Below are 26,401 nucleotides of genomic sequence, written 5' to 3'. Positions count from 1 at the left end.
ATCCATTTTTCTTTAACTATGACCTCATTATTTCAAAACCACAGAAAACAAACAGACAAACTTGACCAGTCACATAAATCTCCTACGATCTTCCCTTTAAGACTCGTCTTGCCCTCTAAAAATACTTCAAAAGAAGTGTAAATTAACCCCTTCAGATCTGCCTTTAATCAGAGCCGTTTTCTATGTTGTTCCACTATGGGACTCTGGGTTCAAATTTCTACTAACGGTCTTTAAAACTTAGGTATGGGCATATCCCCTTTATCGTGGCCTCTCACACGATATTACTCATTTATATTGCTCAGCCACATGCAAGTCAATATCTCATTCCTCATATATATATTACACTCTTACTCTTATGTTATGTTTATCCCACCTGCCTCCGTTACTCTCCTTTATTTTACGACACATGCATCAATTTGCCACAGTCCTCAGTTTTTACTCACCATTCGCATATTCTCTTCTTCAGACCCTTGAGATCATACACCTCTGTTTACCGCCTCTTCAAACTGTTTTCCGATCCGCATAGACGTGGGAGGGGATTCTTATGGAAACTAAGGGGACCCCGCCCTCCTTGCAATGATTTTTTTCAATTATACTAACCACTATATATAGGGAGCTTCACGTCCTGTCAGCCGAATGGCAAAGGTCGTGCGATATTACTGAGGCTCTAAAGTTTACTTTTGTTGATGGTCGATGGATTTATTTAATAAAACATCCTCTCTCTGCCATGAAGTGAACTGGGTTTCCCAGCCTTTTAAGATGTGTAGTAATACCCTGGAGATGGATGGGGATGCAGATTTTATTCATACATCAATAATCAAGATGACTCAGGTAGTTTGGCAAAACGGAGTCCGTTTTAATATCAAGTATCTAAAACAGGAGTACAACGAACATCAGCATTCGCTCGATCCTCTTACTCAATTTATCTTTATTAAAAACTGAGGTTATATCATATAAAATCATCATCAGTGACATGTTGACCTGCGTCACTACCTATGCCATCCTACGTGGCAAAATGCAAAACCTATTGGAGGGAGTGATTGACTCTAAGTGAAAACTTAAGTATAAGTTCCATATCAGTATATCATCATCAGTGACGTGTTGACCTGCGTCACTACCTATGCCATCCTACGTGGCAAAATGCAAAACCCATTGGAGGGAGTGATTGACTAAGTGAAAACTTAAGTATAAGTTCCATATCAGTATAGAACCGTGAAGGAGAGTGATAGGGTCTTTAACATCAGGTGGGACAACTAAGCCCTCCCCTCAACGTTCCATTGGCTACACAAACTATAGGACCCTTGATTACACAGTCCTCTATAATTGGGCGGCTTCTAACCCCCGTCAGTACTTTTCCACCTACAGCTAGCAGCATGCAGACTGAACATCCAGGTGCGGGTGAGCTCTTCTTAACACTAGCTTCCTACCAATTAATGTATCAATCCATCATCACATCAATGGTCCACTGTCAATTAGCGCTTTGAAGTTTGACCTTGAGTTTGTACTGTGCTCTGAGAATTTTAAGGAGTGCAGGCACATCCTGCCCTCATGTGTAGGTGTGACCACCTCGATCGGCCAACTTCTTTCTTCCACATGACTGGAAACCATGAAATCGAGCCTTTTCGTGTACTTAATATTATTTCCTAATAGTCCTCTGACGTCTTTTGTTTTGCTCATGCCTTCTGAACAGGAGTCTGTTCTTTCACAAAATTTGTATGCAATGTCAGCCAATTCCATTTCTGATAAGGCCTTGGCTTCTTGGCTCATCCAACTCCTGCTGAGATTCATTTGTAAATTCAATTTGCTTTTTAACTTGGACACACTGAAATTAGGCCTTTTTGTTAATGTTCAGCACTGCTTATAATGCGTAGTGGAAACATTCATCTTTTACTCGTCCATATGCATCTATATAAATTGGCACTTGACGCAATCTATTTGCTATAAAGCTTGAGGCTAGCTTTTAAGATTACTTTCTGCTTGTGTTTCTGTTGCATCTGTACACGTTTAAACTAGCTTAATATCTTCATCTGTTTCTGTGGCATAAGCTTCTTCACCTTGATCCCAAGATGAGTTGCAGAGGGCGGAGAGTAGAGGCAGGCAGATTTAGATAGAGGCTTTTACAGTAGTCCAGCTTTGAGAGAACCAGGGCTCTGGAGACAGTGAGCTTCTGGGGGAAGGAGAGGAAAGGAAGGATACCTCTGAGGAGGTGCAGCTGGTAGTGTGACTTCTTAGAAACGTCAGAAATGTGAGGAGAGAAGGAGAGTGTGGAGTCGAAGATGACCCCGAGGTTTTTTGCCTTGCAGGTAGGAGCAGGAAGAGGGCCAATCGAGGCCGGCCAGAGAGCTGCAGGGAAGGAGGGAGTGGGTGTGCCGATGAGTAGAATCTCAGTCTTACTGGCATACTGGCATTAAGGCAATTGATCAGTGTAATTATTTTGTGAAGTGAAATTTACAGAAATAATTGTATCTGTGTTCTTTTTAACTCAATTTTGTGATTTATTTGGGCTGAGAGGGATTGTGACACGGATAAAGTGATGTTTTTGACATGTTCATGCTAATTTCTATTATTATTAGTTTAAATAAATACCAATAAATTTCCCGTACACCAGCCTGGTTCTTGCCTCATTGTAAGCTCAGGGATGAGAGATCCAAGGGCATGATATGTGTCTGAGAACAGTTTGTTGAACAACCACTTGAGTGGGGAGGGAAGGGACTCCACGTGTTGAGGGTGGCTTCTCAATAAACCGTTACAACATAAATGTAAGTTTAGCATGTCAACCTTGGTGTGAAACGTTCAAAAACATAAGAAGGGCAGTAGTACAGTGGCCTTGATGAAAACCAGAATTAAGGTGAGGAAGATGATTTTAAGGAGAAAAGGCATATTAGTAAAGATAACAATAATGTCTAAATCTTTAAAAATAAGGGAGACGTGAAATATGACAAAAATTAGGAAGAAGAAAACGATCCAAAAAAGTAGAACTATTGCCTTTTTAGAAGGATCTGGATAGGGTCCCAACTGAAAAGTTATGGCATACTATTTAGGTTCCTTGTCTAAGGGTTGACTTGTCCTTACAAAGGTGTATATTGAGGCACATGCTTGTAGGAAGGCATACGGTGCATGCAAATTGCTTTGAAGGTTTAGCTGGGCGTAAAAAGCAGTAACTATAGAAGGCCTCATCACGGGTTGGGCGGGCCAGTAAAAATGTGGCAGTAACGCCATCACTGCCGCATTACTGCTCCGACCAATCCCGAGTTTGGGGAAAGGCCGAAGCACTCACCTCCAGCTCTGAGCTGGTGGTGAACGTGCCGATTTTCCATCCAATTTCTGCACAATTAGGGCTGCACAATTAGCGCTGTGGTAATTGTACTGACAATGCCCCATAGAGTCATATGGACTCAAAATAAATGGGGCTTTGCCGCGGTACCGCAATTTGTGATTTGGTGCTAGTTGCGGTAATGCTTTTTGCGTTGGGCGGATACTGCCGAGATTGTGATGAGGCCCTCTGCCACAGCATGCAAGGCTGTTCCTGGCAGGTGAGTTTGTATCAGGGAATATGGTCTATATATGTTTCCATGAGCCTGTGTCTCTGAAATAACTGCTGTACTTTGGCATGCAATGCTGCACCTGGGTATACACAGATGTCCCATGTACATACGGAGGACAAATCTTAATTGGGTACATTGCCTTGCCTACTATCAAGTCAGAGATCCCAATTAAAAGTGTTCGATTTGGTATAGTTAAGCAATGGGCAATTGCTTACAAATCTATACATCAACATTAAAACACTGATTGAACGAAACTACATAACATAAGGTAACCATGAGGAGACACTGAACTGGATGATCTCCAAACAGCCCTTTAAGATGAGTAGCAGTACCCTCGAGATAGATGGGGATGCAGATTCATACTCATGCATCAAATAATTAAGACAACTCAATAGTTTGGCAAAGTGAGTCCGTTTGATGACAAGTTCATAAAACGGGGAGTACAACGAACATCAGCAATCGCTCGATCTTCTAGCTCTCTTCACTTTTAGAAAAAACACAATATTTATAGCAAAAATGTGTAATTACTGACGTACAACCTGCGCACGTACTAAGGTCATTCTACATGGCAACTTTAAAAACCTAACATGCAATGTGATTGGTTATAGGTAGGTAACTTAACATAGGTATTATATCTGTATATGCTAACGGGTTTAGGGGATTGGATAATCAATGTCAGGTAGGGCAACTAAGCCCTCCCTTCAAAATGGCCACTATGAACGTCTCTAAAAGACAACGTCCCATTGGCTCTACTCACTATAGGACCCTAGATTGCATGGTCCGCTATGACTGGGTTGGCATCAACCCCACTCTTACTTTTCCACCTACGTCTAGCAGCACGCAGAAAGAACATCCAGGTGCAGAGAAGCGTGTCTGCACCCCAGCTTCCCACCAATTATACTACAATCAATCATCACCTCAGTAGTCATGTGTCACTTACTTCTTTGTAGTTAGGCCTTGGGTCTGCTCTGTGCTCTGAGAACTTTTAAGGAGAATAGGCGTGGCAGGGATCCATGTGTAGGTGTGAAAGTTTCACCCTTCCAGCATGCCTTTGTCAAGTGACTGGACACCATAAAATCAGCTTTTCTCAGTGTCTTTTCGTACATTGGATTTAATTATACCAGTTCTCTGACGTCTGTGGCTCATCTTGAACTTTCTGAACAGGATCCTCTGTTCTTTTCTCTTTTTAATTGTATCCAATGTTGGCTTATTCCAGCCAGATAAGACCTTGGCTACTTGGCATGGTCATCCTTAGCTGAGTTTTGCTCTGACTTGATTCTCAATTTTCTTACTGCGACATACTTCATTTGAGGCCTTTTGTAACCTTCGTTCAATTCTGCCTATATGCATACTGGGCTTGCATTCATACATAAAGTGCTTCTTGAGGTTATATATTTGTAAACGTTGGTGCTTGCCGCAATCTATTGACTATTTAGCATAAGCAAGCTTCACAATTTCTTTGCCTCTTGCAGTTTCTTGCATCTGTGCATGTTTAAACTAACGAAATACCTTCATCATATATGTGGCATAAATGTCTTCATCTTGACATCAACTTCTTCACCTTTGGCTCAAGATGTCACTTATCCATGGTATCTTCTCTAAATTTCCTATCTTGTCATTATTCACAGGTCATTATATCTTTTATACGTGCGTCAGTCTGATTTATTATGATGTCACCATTCATCTTCTGTACTTATCTTCTTTGCTTCTTCGGGTATTTTTTTTCAAACAACCGTCATATTGCTTGGAATGTAGGTATGGCTTCTTTAATGGATAACTTACTGTCCAGGTTTTCTTAGGTGTTGGTACATTAATAGGTGCTGTCATACTGATAGGTACTGGGCAGAGCCCATATGCTGCTTTTTGCTGATTCAACTGTTCTTCATACGTCACATACTTTGGTGTGAACTCAATAGGCAATGAGCGGGGGGCAACTGTAGTGGGGACGATACTTGACACTTCCTCTTCAACACTTTCTCACCTCAGTACATGTTGTGGTACCTTCCTACTAAAAGGAATGCAGGTTCAGGAAAGGACCCTCAGAGACCATGGAGCCTATTCTCAAAGGCGTGTGGTGCCAGTGATGAGATGAGGCATAAAGAAGGAGCAGCCCAATTCACAAAGGCATTCTGAATGACTAGTGCTCCTTTTCACGCTTTGCACAAATCAGGGGTATTTCAGCACATTTAATAGCGCTTCCCGTATTCACAAACTGGATGTGCATTTATAGGCACAGATATGAGGGCTACCCCCATGCGCTATTTTGACCATATCATCAGTGTTTCTTCAAGTGCAAAGTCTGCAGTTTAAACAGCACTGTCTGTCTAGTTTACCATCCCACAAATGTGATGGAAATGCTTTTTTCACTTAGCATTTCCTTAAAGGGCTGTCTCTGTGAATTTCACTCCCAGCAACCATTTGCGCTACTTTTTGAGAATCTGTCCCTGTGAGGGATGGGCAGGAATCTGGTCTCATTATACATGTTGCAGGTTGGAGGGCTGTCACCTGCTTAATAGTGACTTCTGAGTGCAGGGAATCTGCTGAGTCATAATCCTGGTTGAGGACAATTGTGTCTGTCCATGTGACTGCGGCTTGCAGCCACCATGCCTCCAGAAACTCCTGGAGTGGTCTCATCTGGAGATTGAGTGAGACCAAGCCTGATTTGCATATGGTTTTTCCCCTTTTGTAATGTCTTGGCAGGAGAAGATCGATGGTCATGAGGGTTGCCCAGAGCAAGGTAAAGATTAATTCAAAACCTTCTAGCCATCACCTCCATTGTTTTGCTTTGTCACCCTGAGGGGGATGGGAATGCCCAGACGTGGATCCCATGCCTCTGGGCCTGGAGACCCAAGCTACTCCTCACTGATGAGGCCCAACAAGGCCAAAACATATTTGGGGATGCTGGTGGTCTCGTGCAGAAGGGATGTGACCAAGCAGTTTGGGCTGAACTTCCCCGTTTGGGGGGGGGACCAAGCCTGATTTGCATATGGATTTTCTCCTTTTGTAATGGCTTGGCCAGCAAAGAACGATGGTCTGGAGGGTTTCCCAGAGCAATGCCAGAGGTTAACATTAATCAGAAGCCTTCCAGCCATCACCTCTTTTGTTTTGCTTTGTCACCCTGGGTATACACAGACATGGGTCCCATGCCTTCTGGGCCTGGAGACCCAAGCTACCCCTCACTGGTGAGGCCCAACAAGGCCAAAACATATTTGGGGATGCTGGCCGGCTCATGCAGAAGTAATGTGGCCAAGCAGTTCGGGCTGGACTACCCCTTTTGGGGTGGGACCAAGCCTGATTTGCGTATGGTTTTTCCCCATTTGTAATGTCTTGGCAGGCAAAGAACAATGGTCTAGAGGTTTGCCCAGAACAATGCCAGAGGTTAAAATTGATTTGAAACCTTCCAGCCATCACCTCTTTTGTTTTGCTTTGTCACCCGGAGTGGGACGGGTATGCCCAGACATGGGTCCCATGCCTGCTGGGCATAGAGAACCAAGCTACTCCTCACTGAGGCCCAAAATGGCCGAAACATGTTAGATGATGCTGGTGGTCTCGTGCAGTAGGGATATGACCAAGCAGTTCAGGCTGTTCTACCCCTCTATGCCTGATTTGCATATGGTTTTTTCCCCTTTTGGTCTTGGCCGTGTGCCAGTTTGCCAGTGCGTGAGAGTGGGAGCGGATGAGCTAATCATCCAGATAGGGGTAGAAGTGGATTCCCTTGAGACGAAGATCCATGCCATCGGAACCAAGCACTTTGTGAACACCCTTGGGACCGATTTCAGGCCTTAGGGCAATGCACTGAACTGATTGTGCTGTCCCTGGACCACAAAACGCAGGAACCGCCAATGCTTTTGGTGGATTGGGGGGGGGGGCAAGAAAGTAGGTGTCTTCCAGATCCAACATCGCCAGAAAGTCTCCTTCCTCCAGTTGGCTGAGCATGTGCTGCAACGTGACCATCCAGAACTTCTGGGACTTCAAGTTCTTGTTGAGGCATCTCTTAAGTCTAGGATTGGCTGCCACCCTCCTGACTTATTCCATACCAGAAAGTATCTGGATTACATTCCAGAGTCCCGTAGACCCTGGGGGATGGGCTCTATTGCCCTCTTTCTTAACATGACTTGAACCTCCAGCAGCTGGGCCATGTGTAGTTTTTGATGAGCAACAGGAGGAATTTGAGGACACCTATGATGGAACTCCAAGGTGTGTCCCTGACGAAGAATGTCCAACACCCGTTTGTAAGTGGTGATGGTCTTCCACTAGTTGACAAAAGTCACTAGTCGGCCTCCCACTGTGGTGCGCAAGTAGGGGCCAGGATCCTCAGCCAGTACAGTCCTGCTTGGGTGCCGCTGTCCTGGTCAGCCGGCGACGATGGAGGTGTCCTCCACTGCCGTAGGCCTGCAAGCAGCCTCTGTAGGCTTCCTGACTCATGGAAAGGGAGGGTTGCCGGTAGGGTGTGTTATACCCCTTGGAGGACCTGCCAGCGTTCACTCTTGTAGACTGAAAGGATGACCTGTGCTCTTGCAATGTTCCCAGCAAGGGTGCCCTCTCCCTGTCTTTCTTAATCATCTGGAGGGACTCATCCACTATCTTGCAAAAAAGGTTGTCCCTATAAAAGGCCATGTCCACCACCTTGGACTGGACATCTGCACTGAAGTCGGTGGCCATCAGCCATTCTTGTCATTGAAGGGACACCCCATTGCCCATCTGGCAGAATCCAATATCTGCAATGTCTGACATCACCTCACCCTCCTGGAACAGGGCCATGGCAACAACCTTCTTCTCCTCCGGCAGGAAGTCCTAAATAGGTCCCAGTTTATACCACAGCTCCCTGTTGTAGCAGGATAAGATGGCTAGGGTATTAGCAGCCTTGATTATGGAGGCTGGGGTGTAAATGAAATGCTTGGCCATCACATCCAGTTTCTTCCCCCTCCTGGTCAGGTGGCACCATGGCTGAAGATGATGGATTCACGGACCGCTTCCTGGTGGTGGCAGGGACAACAGAGTTAGGGGAAGGTTGTGGCCTCAAGAAACAGGTGGTGTGTCCGAAAACCTGCACGTCTTTTCCAGCCAATCCCACTTGGGAGGTGCAGCACTCAGTGTCTTCATTAAGACCAAACCCTCCTCCCAGACATCGTCCAGCAGAGGGATGGACATGAGTCTTACTCCGGGACTCCAGGTGCTGGAAGAGGAACTCCTTCTTCTCTGTCTCTCGGCACCAAATTGAAGAGGGTTTAGGACCTCGATATCATGGCGTGAAAGGAGCCAACCTCATTCTGTGGTGAAACCCTGGCAGGCTCGTCGGCATGCATTGGCTCTCCGTCTGCTGATACATAGTCATCGGACTCATCAGTATGAATCAGCATAATGTCTGTATCCGTATCTGTCCCTGTGTCCAGTAGCTTCTCCACTACAGGGGTCATGGTCCGGTGCAGAGGCAGTGGGGATGTCGGTTTATGGCTCGGGCCAGTCTGGTCCTTTGACTTATTTTTTGGACTAGATGGGCTCATCAACGTACTCTTGGGACTGTGTGCCAGAGCTGGCACATGTGTTTTTACAATGTCTCAGATACCAGCAGTGTTGTAAGGAAGTCCAACATGTTAAGGATTTCAATCAGGCGACGCACACCTTAACCTCGGCCTAGTATGCAGCACACAATTGAATTGCTTATGTTTTTATGTTAGATTCAATATTGAGATGGTACACCACTCATATCACACCCCCTTTTCAAATACCCCGGGTCACAATGGACCATGAACCAGGCTGGTTGGTAAAATATAATATTTATTTATTTGAACATTCAAAGAAATCATACCATTTTTAATATGGGGCAGCAATCACCAATGGGTGATAATAACAATAGTAATGTAAGCAATGCACATAGTTAAACCTACCTTCTACTGACAAACCTACAAAACACCAGGGAATTGGAGCACTTTTTGATTCTGGTAAGATAGCACTCAAGTTAGGATTTCCCCCTGCAATGTTCCCTCAACCCACAAATAATCAATTCTAAATGGATATGAAGAAACAGCAGGTAATCAGGAATGACAAATGGAAAACAGAATTGAATTGAAATCGTACATTCCCTCCCCAAATAAGAGAGAAAAACAGATTTCAATCCCTGGCAATGCTAAAAATGACACTCAGAAATGGATGAATAGAATAATGAATGTGTGCAAAAGCCTACGGTTCTTCACTAAAACAACAATGTAAAGGTGCAAACAATCACAAGCAATGGATTAGCACAAGCACACAGTGCGAAAATGAGTGGCAGGTTTTAAAACATGTTGCAGAAAATAACACGTTGCGAATTTTGCAAACTTTGCAATTCCCGCCGGAAATGACCAAAACGATTTTTAATAAAAACGGGTGAAATATTCTAAATCGTTTTTTGTGTTGTGGGATAGCTATAGATCATAGGTACAATATGGAAGTGAAATTAGGTATCTAGCAGGTAAATTGAGTGAGTTATGCTAGATCTACAAAGGCGCGTTTTGAGTAAAATGGAGCGGTGAAAAAGGAAAGGAAATCATTTTTGACAAGAACAGTTTTACTCTACACTAGAACATTCAGGCTAGAATACCAAAGAGGGACACAGTAAGCTCCAGGGTTCATTCACAAATTCAACCCAAGCTCCCCAGCACCTGCCCTGGCGGAGCCAGTCCAATCACTTGAAATAGGATTAATAGTTTAGGATTTACACAAGGCAGAATTACTACAGAGATGGTGCTAGCACTAGAAATCAAAAGCAGGGTTTCAAGAATAATTGTGACAATATTACAAGTTATCAGGATAAGGATAGGATGACTTAGAGAGTGGAATGAGGACAAAAACAAGATAAGCTATGGGTTTAGGTGGGGTGGCAATTGATACTCACAGTCCACTTTTTATTTTTGGATTTTGAACAGTCGGAGTTCTTTTCACCATGCAGATCTGGTCTAACAAAGGACAGCCAGACAGAGTCAGCGGGATAGGATCAGCTGGGCAGAGACTGGTTACCGGGTAGCACTTCTGGACTGGCAATTCTGGTCACTGGATAATATAGGTCATCAGGGTAGCAGGATGGCGGCAGCATGCAGTGAGTGGCAGCAATGCAATCTGGATCAGGATGCCAAAAGTACCACAGTTTTCTCCTGGTTAATGGGACATTAGTGTTTTTTTTGTTTTTACTATTGAAGGCCTTGCTGGAAATGGGGTCAGCACTGCTTGGGTTTTGCAATGGACCCTGGAGTGTGATCAGCAATGCTTGGCCTTGTAGTTGGGATCTGGAGTCTGGATAGATGGTACAGGAACGCAGTGCAGGAAATCAGGGTCTTTTCAGGGACCCTTATTTATAGTGCAAAATGACATCATCAAAGTATAGGCTGGGCAGGGTTAACTACGCACGCCCCTAAACTACTTGGATTGGGCAGGGGTGCTAGTCTCTGCCTTGCTCTCAACTGGTTAGTTTTCCAAGGGAATGATATCAGGTTTATTAGGTGAGTTTTACAATGTCCAGAAACTCCGACATTAACTTTACTGAAAATGCAATTTTGCCAAAACATACATTTCTACAATTGCAATCTTTTGGCAAATTATACACACAGGTTACATATTATGTGCAGCACATCTTAGTCCAATCCTCAAGTCTGTGCAACCTTGTTTTGCCCTTCTGATACATTTTGGTAATTTTAAACATGAAAGATTTGGCCTAAAAATCCATATCTTTGTACACAGATGCGAATTATCCCCAGGGATGTATGTACAACATTTTATGTTTGCACCATTAATACTTTCCTTGGAATCTGTCATATTTTGTAAATTCTGTTCCCCATCTGGCAATGAGTTCTACCAAGTTTTAACAGAAAGTACATAAAATTATATTTGAAACTGCGAACATTTTATATTTTTACTCATTCTTACTGTAGAGATAAAAAAGTTTCTTTATAACCAAACATACTCTTTGGCACCAACAAGCAGTCCATTGCCATTAGATCCATTTTTTTCTTCCTCCCACTGCAACCAACTGTCATTTCCTTCCAGGCAAGGTAGAGGTTTCTCATCTTAATTGAAGGTTTTATTGCCCCTTACACTTGACAGGTTAGTGTCCCAGGACTCCTATTGTCGCAGCCTAGAGCACAGACGAATGTCTGACGAGCGTGTGAACTTTCTTTGTCCTGGCCCATTCAACGTTTTTTAAGCTGGCAATGTTCACTTACGTGTCCTAGATTTATGGTGTATCTCCAGTTTCATGGCTGGCAACTGGAATCACTGGTTTTTCTGAGAGCTTGCAAATCCAGCCCACGTGTTTTAAACGCTTTAATTTCTTATTTTTGGTCCTGAATTAAACAAACCTGTGAAAGAAGATAGCCTATGTGTGTATTATCACCACTAACACAATCCCTTCACATTGCTAATAAGCAGGCTTTAATTCAACAATTTATGTTGCTAGCATTTCTTTCTTTACATTTTCTTTAAATTTCGTTTGGCAGCTCCCTCAGATGCCCGCACTGTCTTTGCAGCTGTAGTCATTTCCTTGAATGCAGGAGTTTTATCTAAAGTATAGATACATTTTCACTTGACCTGGCTCAGAGAGTTAAAGTCTCTTTGAACTGCTGAGCCTGGATACATTTGGAAAGAAATAAACAAATGTTCCTGTGCGAACGAAAGTGAAGTTGCTTATTGATTTCTCTCAGAGCTGGTTTGATTGGGCCTGTCACTGAGGAATTATTTCTGGTTTTGGTGAAGCACAGTGAAATATCCTGGGCATGCCAGGGCCTTTTTACTCACAGTGGTTTCAGAATGAACAGATGGAATTAGCGTCAATTCAGCATTTTGAAAGGGGGAAAATGTTTCATTGTGAAGGAGATTTTTGGCTTTTGCAGCAATGGCAGGCTTTCCTTTTCACTTGATTCCATTTATAGGTTTCAGATCACACTCTTATACTTTTCAGTGTGTCCCCTGGTTCCATTTTGCCTGAAGTGTGCTAGGCAGGATGGTGCAGCCATTTTTTTTTGTTGCTGCCAAAACGCAGTTTTGAGGTTCTGGTGCAGAAAGGAGCCAGCGCAGCCAGGTTGCTGTTTCCTGCGCAAATGCAGCTTAGTGATATGGGGCAATGCCGTTGAATGGGTGAATATATCCCACAAACAACATGTCTCTGTGCGCTGGCTGGGGAGTGTATGGAATAGCCAGGAATGGCTCTGGGCCGGGTCCGCTGGGGCTGTAATGCACTGGTAATTGCCCATTCCCAGGCACCAGAAAATTCATGACTCTGGCAGCAGCTGACACGGCTACCGCCAGGGTCATACTGACCCCCACTATCTTTTTGAAGTCACTCTGCATTCATAAAGAAATTATTTCTGTTATGGTTCAGTCCTTAAAGGAAATCATTTCTTTATGTAGTCAACGTGACTTCAAAAAGAAACAATTTCTTTTTGAAGTAATAGGGCTCCCCTTAACACCATGACGGGTGCATGTGTGGGTATATGGTGAAAGGGTGCACACTTAAATGTACGGGTGGCTCCCTGGGTGTACCTGCATGATGAAAGGGTGCACATTTAAATGTATAGGTGGCTGCCTGTGTGAGTGAATGGTAAAAGAGTGCACACTTAAATGTATGGGTGGGAGCCTGGGTGTGTGTGCCTGTATGGTTAAAGAGTGCACACTTAAATGTACGGGTGGCTGCCTGGGTGTGCCTGTATGGTGAAAGAGTGCACACTTACATTTATGGATGGCTGGGTGTGCATGTGTGTATATGGTGAATGGTGTGTGTGCTTGTGTTCAGTGGTGCAACAAAACCTACATTTCGGGGGCTAACCCTTCAAATGTTGGGAGAGGCGCTAACTGCACGGGCGGTGGAGGAGGGGCAAACTTATTTGTGTGGGGGAATCCAATTTCTTTATGCATTTTAATGAGACTATTCTAGTGCTGCTTCAATGTTACTGTCATGATCTCTGCTTCCAAAAGATCAGGACTTGCCCGACTCCCTTGGAAGCAGACCCATAACCCCGGTTCCGAATGCCAGCCAGTCCCAATTGGGACCTTTTAGACCCTGTCCTGGCGCCAGTGGCACCAGGCTCATAAAGATGCCCAGTCCCAGCGCTGGAAGCGCCGGGCTCATAATACTTGGGTGGACTTACCTGCAGCAGACCATGCTGCTTACTTACCTGCCAGTTGAACCCCTTATCCTCTTCTGTTTTGGACTACTTTTCCTGTTGGGTGGGGCAGGAGCCACTCCCTAGGTTCAGAACACTGGAACTCTTCTGGAAAGCAGGAACTCTTTTCTTACCTAGGCATGGCTGTGGAAGGAGACACCTAAGCACTACAGGAGGCTATTTAAACCACACCCGATGGATGAATCTTACTTTGCGTTATTCTGCATTCTCTGCAGCAGAACGCTCATTGTGTCTTCTGCTTCTGATCCTGGGCCTAAGGGAACAAAGGCTTACCATCCTGGAATCCAGTCTTCAGCAGCACCTGTAAAGACAAAGAAAGAAGAGGTTAGCACTACGGTCTTCAGTGGCAGCGCATCTCTTACCTGGTCCATCGGCTGTCCCTAACGTCTCGCGCTGCATTCCGGCATCTGAAAGACAAAGGCTTACCTACTCTTCGGATGCTCCGGAGGTCTTCGCACTGCATTCCGGCATCTGAAAGACAAAAGCTTACCAGCTCTTCGCACGCTCTGGAGGCCTTTGGCGCTGCATCCCGCATCTGAAAGACAAAAGAAGGTACGTTTAAAGACATTGGGCAACTTTATTACTCACGTGCCATTACTCCTTCCCACGCCGAATCCAGTGGGTATTCCAGCACCCTTCAGCTTCTTTAAAGCTCCGAACTTGTACCTGCAAGATAAAAGGGACAATTAGTGCGCATCGTGAAGCAGGCTACAAGCGCTTACTTACGTGCTTCCAGGCGCTTCTATTCCTCACGCGGGTTCGATCCTCAACTCTCATCAGCCCGCCATCCGCCATCGCCGGAACCCTGCAAAACAAGAGATATCATTACAAAAGACTTTTAAGACATTTGAAGTGCCCAGAACTTACCGTTCGTGCAGTTAACGACGGACAGCAGTCCTCTGAGGTCAAGTGGCCTGCACCCTTATCCAGTGAAGAAACTGGTTACGGCACCCTGCCCCGAGGCAGATGGAGAGCTCGACGTTCACTTACCTAAGGTGAGGGTGTTAACCTTTGGGGTTCTACAGGAGAAGAGAGAGGGAAGAGGAGAGAGGCACCCAATAACCCCAGTTCATTAATCCCATATTTTCTATCTGCAGACATCTTACTCTTCGAGTCAGACATACAGTGCACAGAGGTCCAGCCCAAAGAGCCAACCGTGTGTTACACATCACCTTTGAAGATACGGAATTCACCCAGTCAAGACCGGCGCCTCTGCAGGAATCAGGTGAGCGTTACAGTTACATGCAGTTAACTCTCTCCCACTCATGGACTGCTGCAAGAATTGAGTGGTCTCCTGTTCCCTCTCACTAGTGAGGGCGCGTGTCACATTTGGAAAATGTGAGCAGAGCTCACAGTACACATTAAGGCCCCAGGTATGAAGACACACCACAGCTCTGCAACACCTCCAAAATTAGTCTTGCCACTTTTCAGATGCTACTAAAGCACCACCATCCTAATTTCAAAATGAAGTCGGCGGAAGGTGGCCCCTCCCCAAGTAGAGTGGAAAGAGTCAAGCTGAGAAAACCTGTGACTCAAAACTGTCGTACTCTGCAAATTCTGTGAAATGAATTTGAGTCCTATACGCCTTCCAAACATGTTGAACATTTGTTAAGCAGTTTTTGCTCTAGGTGCACAGAAGGAACCGTATGGGATTTTGTGATAAAAGCACACTTTTAGGAGCCTTGTATAACTTTTCCCCCTGCCGCCAATAATAATCTTCACCAAACTGGAAAAGGTATTTTGAGTTTTGCAGACACATTTTCAGGACGGTTTGTTGGAAATTAGTAAATGGGTGCCATAAATAAGCCAAGTGACAAATAACTGTGTGGTGCAAAATACCTAAATTTCACTTTTGTTATGTGTGGAGCAACTCTATAGTCATTAGTCTTTTTCATTATAATACCATGATGCATTAACATAAGCATTGAAGTGAATCAGAGTCACTTGCAGAGCTGCAGATAAGGCATAATGTGATTAAATGATGTGCTCAGGATCACACACTTGGTTAAATGGTGAAACTGGGATGTGGACAATTTAAGCAACCGCACACATCTTTCCAGTTTTAGTTCATGTAGATATTTATCAAGGTTTTGCTTTACATTTCATGTGCTTAAATAATTATTTATAGCAAAGCCTTTGAAGCAAATCACATTACATAATAAACTAGCCTTCCATAGTAAACTAACCGTACACTATATAAATTGCCATAGAAATATGATGCGGAATTGGAGTAGGGCTTTAGTTTAATTCTCCCCATTTTGCATGCAAAGTCACAATAGCATCATGTAGATTAAAGTGAGCCTAACAAATCCCCCTTGGGTTTTAAAGCCATAGTCATTATTTCATAAAGCATGCAACATTATGCACCCTTCTCACTTATGATCACTCCCTCCCATTCCCATTTCTAAAGGGACAAATGTCCCTGCTAATAATTTCCCCCGTACTCCAATCAGTGCCTAATCGCTCACATTGCAATGCTCTGTTGATACAGAGCAACTTGAGGACACTCTGCTACCTGGAGTTCCTTGGGACATTGTCCTGCCATCAGGACATCTTTGTTGTTGGGTGCCCTGTTTAATGTGCCGAATGGGAGCGTTATCCCAATGAAAAATGTCCCGGTCTGGCTCTTAAAAGACTGCAACATTTGTCTAGTCACCCCCCCCCCCGCCCACCTCTCCTTCTTGGTACTCCATTTGAACACAGGAAAAGATACCTTAATTTTAATCAGTCAGAACCTTGCAGAAAAAATCTATCAGCACGTACACATATAAGGTGCTGTGCAGAACCCAAGTTTGTAGCTATATGGCATTTAATTGATACCAAGTATACTTGCTCACAGTAGGGTATTTTGTGTAGATTTGGGTTCAGGTGGTATTTTCTTATCGCCAAAAGAGTAGTAATTTGGTGATAACTTATCCTTGCATTTAGATTGGGTTTGGCCTTACCTCCTTTCAGTGACCATGTCTTGTTACACTATATTGGATCATTTAGTAATATACACTATTGGCGGTATATTCTGGCAGTAAATTACTTAGTAGTGAGCATCATCTTCCTCCCCTATTCATAGCCCCATCATACACAAAACCTTCCTTATTCTTACAATATTCTTGTGATCTATAGAGAGCCTTGGACCTACATAGAGCGTCACCTATAACCTGTGGTGTTATCACTGATTTATCTACACCAGTGAACTATGTGTCCATAGGCCTCATTACTGATTCATTACTGGTTCATGGACCCCCAGTAATCTATATATTGTATTAGATTTCGCCCAGACAGCATGCACTGGGGAACACACGCATACAGCTATTTATCACTGCTAAGTCTCATTTTAGGACAGCTTATTCTGTCTGTTATTTCATCTACATGGGAAAAATGACAAATGTACTACCCAAAGAAAATCTTCCCCATGTCACAAATGCTATTCCAAATGCACCAAGAAAAGGGAAAAACAAAAACTCTCTACACGTTCTGCTTTTATATTGTGTGTATTAAAAAGAATTGCAATTCAATATAACATCTTACCAATTACATTGCGTTGTTCTCTGTAATAAAAAAAACAAGAAAAGAAACAATACAGAGACAGAGCAACATTCACTTTGCAACATTATCATATGACAAATAAAATGCAGGGGATTTCTTTTGGCTACTCTCTCTACATGACCTTTTAGATTGCGACTGTTCATTCACACGACAGTACACAGCGACCCCCTCACTTAACTTTGGCTTCTTACCAAAGATCTGTGGTTTTCTCCCCCAGACGATCTCCTTCAGAAGAGTAGGCCCAGTCGACAGGGGTTGCTTCCGTAATCTCAATGCCTGATATGCACGTCAAAAATTCCAAGCCAGTGCCAACACACCAAGATCATCCGTCTCTCGAGCCCAGCAAAAGCGAACTGCCTATCCTTCTGTCAGACTTTCCCCAGCAAAACTCTGCACCGTCCCATTCTGCCTACATAGCACAACTGCAGATACACTTCCTTCCAATCATATCAGCAGAAAATGTATTCTGTTAACACCCTCATGTCCCAAACAATGGTAGCTTCAGATTATAATAACTGTATCTTTTTTTATTTCCTCCTGCCTTCCTGCTTTCTGCATTCAACACAGCAAGAGAAAAGAAGAGAGAAAAATCCAGTGTACGTTTAAAAAACGAATTTCAAAATATGTATTTGCACCTCACTTTATACATTAGACTACATTATAATGTTAATGAGTTAGCATTAGTGATCAGTACTTGTTAATTAAATCAGTCAGTTATATAAATAATGTTCAATAATGTAGTCCTCTATGCATGAGGTGATGCACTTTTACTCTCTGTAGAAAGAAAGAAAAAAGATGCACTTTTACTCTCTATAGTTTTATATTGGGCTTTGGCTGCATTATGAATTCCATAACTTGCATGCCTCCAGCCACATATTGACCTGTTATACTGGCAACATAGGACTGGCTATATGTGTATGCCACATTATTGCTGGTAACAAAATGCCATCACATTCAGTGAGTTGCTATAAACTTCAAGGCGCTATATATTACACTAAATTATCCTTCCTTTTCTGACAATTTGGCAGTGGTCCAAGCCACAATTGGAGGAAACCCAACTTGTGCTCTCTTTTTTTTTTCATCATAGCAATTCAACAAACCGAATATTCACATTTTACACAATAAATCACTGCTCAACCACCATAAAACCAGAATTCATCTCAAATGAGTTCTTTAGTTCTCATAAAATATTGTACATATTTCTTCCCATCTGGAATGTCCATAGTCCAATGTTTTTTTTTAAGTCAATTATAAAATAATAAAATAAAATAATTAAAACAAATAATTAACATAACAAATTAAAATAATTAATTAAAACAATAAAGGTGTGGAACTCCATACTTCCAAAATGCATCCGAATTAATGCACCCACAACACTGCAGGTAAAGTTCAATATTGTTATGTCCACCTTGAGACGTCCCGATTATCACTTCATGTCATCTAGTTGGTGAATTCTTTCATTGTGGCACTCTTGGATGCTTTTCCATACGAGTCATCTCTTTTTGGCATCCCAGTTACTTTGTCTGCACCTCCAGGAGGCAGGGATCACTTGATCTTCATCCCGTGGACTCCAGGACTCCATTATCTCCCATGTCCTCCGGTCCTGTGACCTCCGACCTCAAAACACAGGTTAGTGTTCTAAATCAAATAGAAAAGAAACAGATTAAGTATATATGACAATTCTAACTTCACCCTTTTACAAAAAATAAAATATCTATATATTCAAAAATGTTTTGCCCTTTTTCTTTTGCTTTCTGAAATTAAGCACATGTTAGAGAGAAAAAAACATGCACAAAGCATCATTGATCATTTAACACATTTCAACTTTGTAAAAATAATTTCATTAGCCTCAGCTCCCTTTTGGTGGTGATCACATATAGTTTCTTTTTTTTTTTTTACATCTATTCCATTACAACAATCACCTCTTTTTTTATTACTCTTTTATTGGGCCCTATGAATAGACTCAGGTGTCTTCTTTCATGTACTCAAGGGACCTGATTTGTTTCTACACGCTCAAGCCTCCTTACCTCATGTTTGGGATGCCAGGGCTTAATTTGGTTAACATGAACAAATTGCTCTGTTACCGTTTCACCTTCAATTCTTAAAAATGTATAAACCACTGGAGACACCTTATCCATAATTTGAAATGGCCCCTGCCAGGCAGCCATGAATTTAGAATTGTCTGTTTACCCTTTCCAAAATGAAATTTATACACCTGATCCCCCACACAATACTCTTTCACAGATGTCTTTTTATCATAATATGATTTTGCACTGTCGGCAGCCCTTTCTAAATTCTGTTGCACAAAAGCAAATGCATGTTGTAAATGCTTCCTCAGTTCTTCCATATATTCAGGAACTGTAGAAGCGCTTACAAGTGTCTGCTCATGTATCCTGTATAGCAGGTGCTGTGGCAATACCATTTTCCTACCTGTCACTACTTCATGAGGGCTGATGCCTGTAGCTTTGGCAGGAGTTGATCTGATTGCCATCACAACCAGAGGTAAACGTAAATCCCAACTGGAACCTGCCTCTGCTACAAACTTCTTTAATATATCCACAACAGACCTATTACAGCATTCAATTCCACCAGAAGAGGCGGGTCTGTATGCAACATGTAGTTTTCTTTTCACTCCCAGTATTTGCCACACCTTACTCATTAGAGCGCTTGTGAAATGACTTCCTCTGTCTGATTCTATTCTTTGTGGTAACCCAAATCTTGAAAATATATGATTTACCAATAATGTGGCTGCTGTTTGCACACTACAATCTGGTGCAGGAATACAATCTATCCATTTTGACATTAAACAAACCACACTCAAAATATAACGGTTCCCCCTACTCGACCTTTTTACAGGCCCTACATAGTCTATTTGCAAATCTGACCATGGAAGAGTTAAGCCTCTTTTCATTAATGGGGCTCTCTGCATTGGTGAAGCAGGTTTAAATTAGGCACATACTAGACATCCCCTAGTATATAATTCCACATCTTGGGACATATGTGGCCAGTAAGCATAATCTTTCAGTATCTCTAGTGTTTTTTGGGAACCTCTGTGTCCTGCAGTTATTGCATCATGTGCATGTTGTAGCATTAGCCCTCTGAATGAAAGGAGTACCACCCACTGTATGTGTCCTGCTATGGAATCCCTAATCACGAGTCCATCCTGTAGTATAATTAGTTTTTTATTCTTTAATAGCACCCTCAACTCTTCTTTCCCCACACAATCATTTTCGGTTAAAATATTTTTTTCAGGGTCTATCAAATGATTATAATAGATTCCCAAAATCTGATCATCTTTTTGTGCATTAATCAGATCTATTTGAACATAACTCCATTGTACTACTGGTTGATCCACCTCTTTTGGAGCTTTAGAGCGTTTAACTGCATCACTTTGTATTTCACCAAGTAAATGTTAAATAGGTAGCAACTCTCCCTTCACAGCCCCAATTTTAGCTAAATGATCTGCCTAATCATTTCCCTCCTTATCCTCTCCTGGAGTTTTTAAATGTCCACGAATTTTCCTCCAGTATATTGTCAAATCATTCTCTGACACCAATTTGTCTATAGCTTGTATCATCTTTCCATGTTTAAGGAGCTTTTTATTGTATGTAATCATGCCTCCTGCTTTCCAGCCAGGCAAATATTCCACAAAGCTATTTCGTGCATAATCAGAATCAGTTACCAGGACAATTTCATTAAATTTATTATCAACTGCAGTAGTAATTGCTTTATAAATGGCTGCCAATTCCACTACTTGACTGCTCCTCGCCCCAATTCTCATCCCTATACTGGGAATGCCTTCGCATTTCAACCAGACATTTCCTATTCCCGACACCAATTTCTTATTACTGTCATTTTCAATGTGAAAAGTACAACCGTCAACATATACAGTTGGCAAATCCTTGCATGTCTTTTCATCGAAAGCTTTGTGTGGTGATTGCCCAAACTCCTGTAAACTAGATTCCACTTCTTCTTCATTTGATACATGTTCAGCTGCACAGTCATGTAGATCTGCCAAACCATGAGCAACTGGGCTCTTTTTATTTTGGCCATATCTCACTTCTACAGGAAAACCTTGCAATGCCAGTGTCCATGAGGTAATTCTGGACTGTGCTAGGTTGCCTCACCTAATTCTGTTACTCTCTAAAAACTGCAAAGGTTGATGATTTGTCTCAATAATTACCTTTTCTCCCTGAACAATGGGGCGGAACTTGGGAAAATGCCTTACTTGCGTAAGCAATGGTTTTTTGATTCAAATCATGTTTTTGTGATAAAACTGCTGACATAAAATGTTCAGAAAAATCTATTTCTATAAAGAAATCCCTATCCTTTATGAGGCATGCTAAACATGGTGCCTTTATAAGATCTTCCTTTAATCTAGCCACTGCCTCTTTTTCCCATTTCCAGGGTGTATTCAGCTTCAGTAGTTTAGTCAATGGTTGAGTAATTTCAGCATCATTTTCAATAAACTTTCTGTTATAGCCCGTCATTCCTAATAAACTTTTTAATCCTTTCACACTTTTAGGATCTTTTAGCTTTTGTATGGCCCCTACCTTCTTCTTTTGTGGGTTTAGTCCATGTTCAGTCACTTCATGGCCTAGAAAATGTACTTTTTTCTTGCACCATTGTGCTTTTTATAAAGATACTTTGGCACCTGCCTTTTGCAATTGGCCAAGAACATGTCTAATTTCATCAAAATGGCTTTTCAAGCTTTCATTTTTTATCAGGACATCGTCCACGTAAACTATAGTTCCTCTTTCCGCTGCATCAGGCATAGCCTTTCTCAAAAATATGCCAAATTCACTCCCACTGTTGATGTACCCGAATGGAACTCTAACCCATGCGTATTGGGTCTTATCAATTGAAAATGAAAATAAATTCTGAATCTCCTCTGCCAATGGCACGCACCAATATCCAGATGTGAGATCTAATGTAGTAAACACTTTTGAGCCATGTACCTGAGCCAGGCCTTGATCAATGAATGGCAGTGGCCATCTGGACAATGGCACCTTTTTTTTTAATTCTCTCAAATCTGCACACAGACGCCATTGACCATTTGGCTTTAACACACCTAAAACAGGTGTGTTGGATGTGCTATGAATAGGCCTGATAATTCCCTGAGACTCCACATTCTGAATTATCTCTGCCAATGACTCTAAACATGCCAGTGGTAATCTATATTGGCGCACAAATACTGGGCTTCTACTACACCCTTCCGGTAATGTGGCAACATGTAAGTTAGTTAGTCCACAATCATATGCATCTTTAGCAAAGACATCTTTAAACTCCATAAATATGTTTCTCAATTCATTTTTATCTTCATCGCTATTGCATGCATCTGCTGATAAAATCTGTTCCCCTACCATTTTTTTAAAATTCAGAGAAATCTTCCAGTGGAGGAATCGCTGTGCTTTCTTCTAACTGTGTGGCTGGGTCTCTGTGTAAAGCTGCCACTTTTAAATATTTTGGCATATCAGCTTTCACTTAATGGGCTGATTTTCTGTTTCATTTTCATTTAAATCAAATACTATATAATCCTTTTTATGACAGCACACTGTCTCATCTGAATCATTAGGGTACACAGATTGAATTTTAAAGATCCCTTTGGGCTGAGAATCCAGGTACTCAACACACCCCTGGCATCTACATACTTTTCAGGGATATTTCCAATCACCATGTTATTTAGATCTGCAGTATAATGTGACTTTTGGATGGCCATTCCTAATGAAGAATTTTCCTCTAAATGAATATCTTGACACCCTCTAATATTCACCCTCATTTTTACAGACCCTTCACCAACATCTATCAATGGAATGTATTCATAATCCAGGCCTTGCTGTTTTATGGATTCATTCAAGCACACAAATGCATCACAATCTTTCATCTGCTGTCCATTTTTGCACTTTAGCGTTATTGCAACTTGGTGAATGCAGGGATAATAGTATCCTTGCTCAGCTGTAATTCAATTGCATATGGGACCAGTTGTGCGCAATGATAAGCCCTTCTTTTGTCTTAAAATTCAGGTGCGGGCCCACCTAGCCGTGACCATATTTTTTGATTAAGAAAACCTAACACCATACACATTCTGTGCATGATATCATTGCCCATGTAAAAGTAATTTTGTGTCCCACTCAATATCCACACATTATGGTAAATTGTTTTCTGTCCAATACTAATCTTCAGCATGCATCTGCCTGCAATTCGGTTTTCAAAGTCTGGACTGTCCAAACCAGATACATATTGGTTCTTAATTTTAAATATTGGGATCTCCTCCCTCTCCTTTATTTCCCGCAGTAATTTCTCATTAATAAAGCTTCCTTCCTGTTCAAGCGCTAAGGTGGCTTTTATTACTTTAAAATGGTCATTTATACGAATGTGAACCCATGGTTGCTCATCTTCCATGTGTATTTCAGCAAGAGTAGTAATGTGTTTTTCTGTGTTTGTTTTAGGAGCAGTATTCTGTTTGCATGTCTCCTCTTTTAAATACAAACGTAATGTGTGCTCATCTATTGCGGTTTGCCAGTTTTTCCTAGGGTCTAAATAAATTTGAACAGGTTATTTCTCATTTTCACTTTGCATTTTATCTTGACACATCAAGATAACAGTGACACTAGGTATAGAGCTATTCTGGAGGTTTACCTCTACTGCATCATTTGTTTTGGCAACAGTGTGACATTCATTTATATTGCTGTTTTGTGATTTTATTTTCTTAGGTGTCGATGTTTTTTTTGTTAAGGACCACAGTACTCCATTCACCCCATCTATAAGAGGAGACAATCTTTTCAGGCAATCTGTCCCCATCAGAAATGGAATTTCACAAATAGATGTGATCAATACCTCCTGTTTCATTATGTGTTTTCCTATTTTTATGTCAACCTCGGTAACACCTATAATAGGCACCTCCTCCCCGTTAAAATTATGTACGGGACCTTCATTTTGTCCTCACTGTGATCTGATTCTGTGGAGATCTCCCCTCATTAATACTTTTACCAATGCTTTGGACATAATTGTGGCCTGTGCGCCAGTGTCAATCATTGCAAATGTATTGCATTTCTCTTCCACAGTGATGGGAGCATAATACCTGTCTTCAACTTCCTCTAATACACATAAGAAGTGTGAATTCTTACTGATTTCAGGACTCGCCTTTCTCAGGCCTTTTTCACTTTTGGCTAAGCACATTGGTAAATGGAAAGATATTTTTCCCTCCTTTCTGTCCATTTCTGTGTGAGAGACTTTATTCATTTCCCATGTTCAGAGGTTTTTTGGAGTGTGGCCACTGTTCGCCCATCCATCCAGGTATCATCAGAGGTCACATTACAATCCTCCACCTGAACATGTGTAATAACATCACTTGGAAATTTGTCATTGTCTAACTCTGTGCATTTGTAGTTCTTTATTATGGCATTAGTCCTTTTAACTTCTTCAAAATATGTGGCTCAAATAACTCTTTGGGTGATTTAACTGTACCAGCCTTTTGAGTATTTATTTTTTCTGCCTGTGTTTTGTTATTGTTTTGATTGCCCAAGGAATGAGTTATAGCATCCCCACTTACCCCCTGTTCACTGGTATTCCCCATGCATAAGTCATTTTTCTTAAATTTGTCTCTTTGTTCCTTTGGAATTTCAGGTTTTCATTTTTCATTTGTACAAATCTCCAATGCTTGATTCAGCTCTAGGTTAAACCAAACTTCTTTTTTATAAGTATTTGCACTTTCTGTCACATGCCCATTTGCTGGTACTTTCATTTTTAAATCGTTAGGAGCCTCAGAGTCATTATGCAAAATCACATCAGAGCAATCTGTTTTCTTGGCACTGCAGGTATTATAAATACTTAGTCACTTATCAGAAACCACCCGGTCAGTGCTATGGCCTTCTGCCCGTCCTTTGATGACTGTTTTTGTGCTGTACAGAGCTTTCCTATTTGCTGAGCCAACATTTTAACTTGGCCCTCGAGACACTGGAATCTTTCCATTTCTCTAGAATCCTCTCTGTGTGGCCTAGATCGATATTGGTTGCTTTCCTCCTGATTGGATCTATGTTGATACCTCTCAGGGGAATGATTTCTATTGGGATTGTTCCTGAACTCTTGATTCATATGTGGAGGTGAGCAGGGTGCACCCATCCTTTGGTTGTAGTCCCCTGTTGGTGGTGAATCATTGTATTGACATGAAGCATAATTCATATTCTGCCTCATGTCCTGTCTCTCATGTTGTGGGTAGTGACCCCTATGTTGATTCCCATTATCAGTAAACCGATCCACATATTGGGGTCTATCCTGATTACCATATATCATGGATATATCACAGATCAAGTCTGCTCTGTGTTCCCAAAGTCTGGTAGTGACCGTTATTTCTTTGATCCTGACTTTGTCTCTGATTATTATCCATACCTGACATATCAGGCCGATAGCCTGTCTGGGGCCTATCTCCTAAGTACCTAGGGCTGATGTAGCTCTCCCTATTACTAGGATCATGTGATTGAAACATTGGTGCAGAGAGTGACGACCTTTGTTGATTACCCCTTTGTTCAGGTGTCAAATTATTTTTACCTGGACTTTGAGCAGACTCAAGGGACATTTTGGCTGACCTGATTTCCATCACTGTTGTTGAGGGTTCTTTAGATTTTGGTCTAGTGTCTTTCATGTTATCATTTTCTCTCCCTTGACAATAGAGTACCTCATATAGTTTTGTGCTTTGGTGTACAATCCATTCAAGTGATATGTCACGGTCAAATTCACAGACCAACTGTGATATGATGTCTTTCTGTAGCCCATAGAAGGAGGCAGTTTTAAACTCATTGGAATTGGGGTCAAAAGATACATCAAAATGAGAAAAAGCCCTTTTTAAGTCTTGCAAAAATTGGCGAGGTGATGTATTATGCCCAGCAGTAATCGTGCAAGCAACCTTTTTCGCCTCCTGCCATGATTGGAAAGGAGAAAAATTACGTCTAATCTCTTTTTCAAATTCAGCCCATGTGATATTCTTCTGTTCATTTAATGCCCCAATGATACTGGCTGCGGGGGCGTCCAGAGTTAAATGAAAATATTGTCTGTATTGTTCCTTAGGTATCTGGAGAGCTTTAAACATATCATGCACCGCTTCTAAGTGGTCCTCTGTGCAGCACTCCCCTCCCTTATTAAATGGTTTTATCAGAGCTTTGATGG

At 42.0% G+C, this 26,401-nt stretch overlaps 1 protein-coding gene across 1 annotated transcript in view; it reads right to left on the bottom strand.

Annotated features, from left to right (window-relative positions):
- Positions 1–17,194: 17,194 nt before the first annotated feature.
- Positions 17,195–26,401, bottom strand: part of DNAH9 (dynein axonemal heavy chain 9) — a 1,527,051-nt gene continuing 1,517,844 nt past the window's right edge. Inside the window, exon 70 of the mRNA XM_069654516.1 lies at positions 17,195–18,877. The gene's annotated coding sequence lies outside the window, so the exon portion shown is untranslated. The remainder of the gene's footprint in view (positions 18,878–26,401) is intronic.

Source organism: Ambystoma mexicanum, chromosome 3q, assembly GCF_040938575.1.
Source record: "Ambystoma mexicanum isolate Mex_15411 chromosome 3q, UKY_AmexF1_1, whole genome shotgun sequence".
NCBI lineage: Eukaryota > Metazoa > Chordata > Amphibia > Caudata > Ambystomatidae > Ambystoma > Ambystoma mexicanum.
The sequence above is the reverse complement of the archived record's forward strand: the minus strand, read 5'-3'. Positions and strand labels throughout refer to the sequence as shown.